General features: G+C 42.2%; 1 long non-coding RNA gene across 1 annotated transcript; it reads right to left on the bottom strand.

Moving 5' to 3' along the window:
* Positions 1 to 380: 380 nt before the first annotated feature.
* LOC116978803 lies at positions 381 to 4,573 on the bottom strand. The gene is made up of 3 exons (XR_004413560.1): positions 4,563 to 4,573; positions 2,786 to 2,790; positions 381 to 465 (listed from the first exon to the last, which is right to left on the bottom strand). It is a non-coding gene; the product is annotated as an uncharacterized LOC116978803 (long non-coding RNA).
* Positions 4,574 to 6,861: the final 2,288 nt, after the last annotated feature.

Here is a 6,861-nt window from a genome sequence, read left to right as displayed (position 1 = left end):
GCCAAGTCAAGAGTGTTTAATTGTCATAGGCATCGGTAACAGAACAACATTCTTACTTGCTGCAGCTTGACAGGCACATTAATGTAACAACACAACAAATAAATACACAATAATCAATAATAAAATAAATGATCAATAATATGAGGTTGCCAGGCCATAATGGTGCAAACCAAAATACATAGTGCAATGTATACAAAGCCCATTGCAGATCATTGTTGAAGTATGGTTGTGCAGGGCAGCTCAAGACCCTAATGGTTGATAGGAAGAACTTGATCTTGAACCTGCAGTTCATGGTTCTCAGGTACTTCTCCCCCATGGAAGCAGTGAGATGTGAGAGTGGGAGGTATGGGCCTTTGATGATATTAGCTGCCATCTCAAGTGATAGTAGTCTCCTTCTGTAGTCTCCTTTGTTCTTGGGTATTCGAGTTACCAATCCAGCGTGTGATGCAACCAACCAGAATGCTCCTTACCATACAGCTGTAGAAGTTCCATAGGATATTTGGCAACTTTTCGGAATCTCCTCAAAGATCTGATTTTAATTCACAAATAAGCACAAGCAGATTCTGACAGTGGGGGTGACTCTGGAGTGTCTACATTAGAGGGCAAATCTGAAAAAAGGATTCATAGAAACATAGAAACATAGAAATTAGGTGCAGGAGTAGGCCATTCGGCCCTTCAAGCCTGCACCGCCATTCAATATGATCATGGCTGATCATCCAACTCAGTATCCCGTACCTGCCTTCTATCCATACCCTCTGATCCCCTTAGCCACAAGGGCCACATCTAACTCCCTCTTAAATATAGCCAATGAACTGGCCTCGACTACCCTCTGTGGCAGAGAGTTCCAGAGATTCACCACTCTCTGTGTGAAAAAAGTTCTTCTCATCTCGGTTTTAAAGGATTTCCCCCTTATCCTTAAGCTGTGACCCCTTGTCCTGGACTTCCCCAACATCGGGAGCAATCTTCCTGCATCTAGCCTGTCCAACCCCTTAAGAATTTTATAAGTTTCTATAAGATCCCCTCTCAATCTCCTAAATTCTAGAGAGTATAAACCAAGTCTATCCAGTCTTTCTTCATAAGACAGTCCTGACATCCCAGGAATCAGTCTGGTGAACCTTCTCTGCACTCCCTCTAGGGCAATAATGTCCTTCCTCAGATTTGGAGACCAAAACTGTACGCAATACTCCAGGTGTGGTCTCACCAAGACCCTGTACAACTGCAGTAGAACCTCCCTGCTCCTATACTCAAATCCTTTTGCTATGAAAGCTAACATACCATTCGCTTTCTTCACTGCCTGCTGCACCTGCATGCCTACTTTCAATGACTGGTGTACCATGACACCCAGGTCTCGCTGCATCTCCCCTTTTCCTAGTCGGCCACCATTTAGATTCCAACCCAAAATGTTGCATTTCTCTTCATATGTTGCTTGGCCTTTTGAGTTCTTAAAGTAATTTGATGTTTGCTCATTTTTCTCTAAAATCCAAATGGATTTAGGCATTGAACCTCAGTGACCACAACAGGTACACAATGCACAATAGCAAGGGTGTGGGAGGAGTACAAATAAACCTTTACTGGATAGAAAGTGCAGGGAAATGTGAGAATGTTTATCATGGAAGAGTGGATTACCTCCAGGAAGATTCGGGCACCAGCTCTCAAAATAGCTCAACAAAGCCACAATCACAGTTGGATATCGCTCAACTGCTATTCCAAGCATGATGACTGGCAACATATCCTAGTTCTTCTTGTGTATATCTGATCTCCACCAAGCTGGTCTATAGCAGAATGATAGGAGAGGCGAGTTGCTGTTTTGGGAAAGAGATGATGCTGAAAGAGAAATGGAACTCATTCAAAGAAGCACCAATTCTCATCTGGTCCTCCGATTCTAGCAGTAAACATAATTATCTCACAAAGGCCAAGTCAGACCCTGTAACATTGCATATGGAGCCGCATCTTATGGTGCAGCCGTGGGTCGCCAGCTCTGCCTTTCATTTGTTTCATGATGAGAGCGAGTACTATCGAGTCTCGTTACATGGATGTGCAATGCCTGGACATGTAGTTGAAGGATTATTTATCACAATGGTGAGAGTTTGTGGTGGCGGCTCTCATTTATTTAGGCTTTGGAGAGTTAGACATTAGATTTTAGAATTTAGACATTAGAAATACCAGGCAGAAACAGGCCCTTCAGCCCAACAACTCTGCGCTGACCAGCGATCACCCTGTACAGTAGCCCTATCCTACACACTAGGGACAATTTACAATTTTACTGAAGCCAATTAAGCTACAAATCTGTCATTGGAATATGGGAGGAAAACAGATAAAACCCATGTGGTCACAAGGAGAATGTACAAATTCCATACACACAGCACTCTTAGTCAGGATTGAACATAGGTCTCTGGCGCTGTAAGGTAGCAACTCTACCACTGTGCCACTGTGCTGCCCATTTGTTCCCATTTGGAAAATTAACTGAAACTTCTGGCTTCAATGGAATTCCTGGCACCCTAAAGAGCAATGCACATATGACCTCATACTCCTTCTCCTCTTCTTTCAGCCCCCCTACACCTGAGAGATTCTCAGCCACATGAACATGGCCAAACTATAGGTAACAAAGCAAATAGTGAATGAATTGGCTATTATTCCAGAATTCTATCAATTATGTAACAGTACAGGTGTCAGAAGTTATGGAAAGAAGGCAGGAGAATGGGATTAGGAGGAGAAGATATATTAGCCATGATTGAATGGCAGAGTAGACTTGATGGGCCGAATGGCCTATTTCTGCTCCTATCACATGAACTCCTGCAGATTGGATGTGACATATGTAACCTCAGTAAATTTATCAATCACTTCCAAGCGACTATGAATTCCCTGTCAAACAACTGCCAGAGGGTATTGACAAAGCGACAGTAAGCAATATCAATCTGAATTACAAGGAACCTCATGATCTGCACCTGAAACTTAACTCACTTTCACTAATGGGTTCACAGGGACCTGGGAAGCCCATGCTGCTAAATGTTAGATTTAAGAGTAAATTAAATGGACTGAAAATGTTCTCATCTATATTTAAATGTCCTGTTAAATGTTGCATTAAATTGATGCACCTGCACTAATTATGCCACGCCACCAGGCACAAACATTGCAATTGTGTCCTGACTGCCGTTAGTGTCATAGTCATAAAGTTATACAGCACGGAAGCAGGCCCTTTGGGCCAACTCGTTCATGCTGATCAAGATGCCCCATCAAATCTAATCCTATTTGCCAGCATTTGGCCCATAGCCCTCCAAACATTTCCTATCCAAGTGTCTCTTAAATGTATTATAGTACCTGCCTCGACCACCTCCTCTTGCAACTCGTTCCATTACCCCACCACCCTCTAAGTGGAAAGGTTGTCCTGAGGTTCCTATCAAATCTTTCCTCTCTCATCTTAAAACTATGTTCCTTGGTTCTTGATTGCCCTGCTCTGTGTAAAATATTTTATGAGTTCACCTTAATCTATTCCTCTCCTGATTTTATACATTTCTTTCTGCTGACTGGTTAGCACGCAACAAAAAGCTTTTCACTGTACCTCGGTACACGTGACAATAAACTAATCTCTATAAGATCAGCCCTCAGCTTCCTGTGCTCCAAGGAAGAATGTCCTAGCTGCCCGACTTCTCCCTAGTGCCAAGGCCTTCAAATCTTGGCAACATCCTCATAAATCGTCTCTGCACCCTTTCCAGCTTGATGGTATCCTTCTAAAAGAGGAGTGACCTAAATTGGACACAATACTTAAACTGGGGCCTCACCAATGTCCCGTACAACTGTAATATAATGTTCCACCTTTTGTAATCAATACCATGACTGATAAAGGCCAATGTACCAATAACCTTATTTATTACCTTATCTCCCTGTGACACCTCTCTCAGGGAACTATGTATCTGTACTCTTTGATCTCTCTGCTCAAGAACATTTACCAGACCCCTACCATTCACTGTGAAGGTCCTGCCCTGGTTTGACTTCCCAAAATGCAACACCTCGCACTTATCTCATTAAACTCCATCACCATTCCGTAGCCCTCTTGCCCGGCAGATTAAGATCCTGTTGGAATTTTTGATAATCATCCTCACTGTCGATGATACCACCTTATTTTAGTGTCATCTGCAAACTTATCAATCTTGCAATGTACATTCTCATCCAAATTGTTGATATAAACCACAAACAGCAATGGGCCCAGCACAGACCCCTGAGGTACACCACTACTTGCAGGCCTCCATACCTAAAAACAACCACCATACCACCCTCTGCTTCCATGCAGTCAGTTAGCTCTTCCTGGACCCCATGCAATTTTAACTTCCAGAGTAGCCTAGCATGCTGAACCCATTCTGAAGCTTAACATGCTTGCTTATCAAGCTTAACCTTACTGAAACGTACATGCTGGCCTTGCTGAAGTCCATGTAGACCACGTCAAGTTCCATTTCTATTGATGTTTAAATCCAATTCCGATGCGTCTCCGCCATATATCAAATTCCTCATATTTCTTTCCAGAAAAATATGTCGACATAGAACCAATTAGATGAAGGACAGAACACCACAGGAGACTCTTCTTCCCTGCAGCTATCAAACTTTACAACTCCTCCCCCTTCTGTCATGGGGTAGACAGAGATCGAGACTGAGACCCCCCCATCCCCCCCCCCCCCCCCCCCCCCCCCCCCCCCCCCCCCCCCCCGGGGGCTTTACTGTTGGCAAATTAATTTCCCTTCTGGGATAAATAAAGTTTTATCATATCGTATTGTAAGTAGGGCACTGGCTATGCCTATTTAAATGTATTCCTTTATTATTGTCAGTGAAAAGCTTTGTTTGCATGCTATGTCAAATCATATGATGCATGAGTACAATAAAGCCCTGCACAAATACAACAGGTATTCTGCCTTTATTAAACCATGTAAATATTGTTTTCCTCCTGCTCTCTTCCACAAATCAATGCTCTGCACAAGATAGAAATGATAATAAGAATGCCTTCTTCATTGATGCCGATAGGTAATTTAAATAATGTCTAAATCTCCTTCTTCACAATGTTCCTGTGCACTTCACTGTGTAAATATGCCAAAAAGAATTGGAAAATATTACTCCAAACTAAATTCTAGACAGGTAAGATTGTGCATTCCAATCAACATTAAAATATTTATAATTCCATTGACTCCAAATCTCATTCAGGTTTTCTCTGTGGAATATTCATCATTTTCCTCCGTCTTACAAAACGTTCTTTATGGTCTAATGTTTATGAAAGGACATGAAAGTTATGAGGTCTATGACCTTTCATCAGAATCAGAAACATAGAGACATAGGAACAGTAGTAGGCAGTTCAGCACTTTCAGCCCATTCCACTTTTCTAGAATGTATCAATTGTACGTAATCAATTAATTTGACAAATTCTTGTATTCTCCCTGATACAAGGAAGGGCTGTGAGACAGGAGTTATCACTGAAGTCACATACTGCAGCCTTGAAAATATCTGTTGCAAAATATCTGTGGTCATGTTGCCTATCTCTAAGTTATCCCTCACAAGATTCAGATAGGTCCCTCACAAGATTCAGATAGGTGAAGTGTTTCCTGAAGATCCACTAGGGAGCTACTCGGAAGATCTACTCGGAAATAATTTCCTTCTCCATCTTCTCTCCAATCTTTGCATCCTTTTTCCCTTCTATTCGTGACTGAGATAAAATGGTTCTGAAGCACCGAAATTAACACACAATAAATTTAACAACTGCAGTTGTACAGGGCCCTGGTGAGACCACATCTGGAGTATTGTGTGCAGGTTTGGTCTCCTAATTTGAGGAAGGACATCCTTGCTATTGAGGCAGTGCAGCGTAGGTTCACTCCCCGGGATAGCGGGACTGTCATATGAAGAAAGATTGGAAAGAGTGGGCTTGTATTCACTGGAATTTAGGATGAGAGGATATCTTATAGAAATGAATGACATTATAAAAGGACTCGATAAACTAGATGCAGGAAAAATGTTCCCAATGATGGGGGAGTTCAGAACCAGGGGCCACAGTCTAAGAATAAAGGGGAGGCCATTTAAGACTGATATGAGAAAAACATTTTCACCAAGAGAGTTGTGAATTTGTGGGATTCTATCCCACAGAAGGAGGCCAATTCACTGGATGAATTTAAAAGAGAGTTAGATAGAGCTCTAGGGGCAAGTGGAATCAAGGGATATGTGGAGAAGGCAGGTACGGGTTACTGATTGTGGATGATCAATCACAATCACAATCAGTGGCGGTGCAGGCTCGAAGGGCCAAATGGCCTCCTCCTGCACCTATTTTCTATTAACAATGAAGGTGTATCACAGGAGCATGGATCACCCAAATCTATTGTTATGGCAAAATATTGGTCATAGTGTTTGAACAAACAATTTAAAGAGGATTAAGGATTAGGAAGGATATTCTGGGCAGCAGAGCCTTGAGAGGTGTTCATAAGGCTATTGGCCCCAACAAGCCTGCCTCGCTATGCATTAAAATCATGACTCCATCTCTGCCATTTTCCTGCCTTGATTCCTTCAGATGCAGAAATCTAACCACTGTTTTGAATGGTCAGTGAAGGTGCTGCCACAACACTTTGCAGTGGACAATTACAAATTTTGATCATCCTTTGAGGGAAGAAATTCTGCTCATTTCAGTCCTAAATTATCCTGACTTCAGGTTCCTCAATCAAGATAAACATTATTTCTCTATTCAACTCACTAAGTCCGCATGGGTTTCAATGAGATCTCTTTTCATTCATCTAAAAATTTGATATTATTGGAGATGCAGCAAACTGCAGATGCAGAATCTTGAGCAACAAATAAAGTTCTGGTAGAGCTCAGCAGGTCAGGCAGCATCTGTGGAAA

This window comes from Amblyraja radiata, chromosome 11 (assembly GCF_010909765.2).
Source record: "Amblyraja radiata isolate CabotCenter1 chromosome 11, sAmbRad1.1.pri, whole genome shotgun sequence".
Taxonomy (NCBI): domain Eukaryota; kingdom Metazoa; phylum Chordata; class Chondrichthyes; order Rajiformes; family Rajidae; genus Amblyraja; species Amblyraja radiata.
Note: the sequence above shows the minus strand (reverse complement) of the source record. Positions and strands in the feature narration are given on the sequence as shown.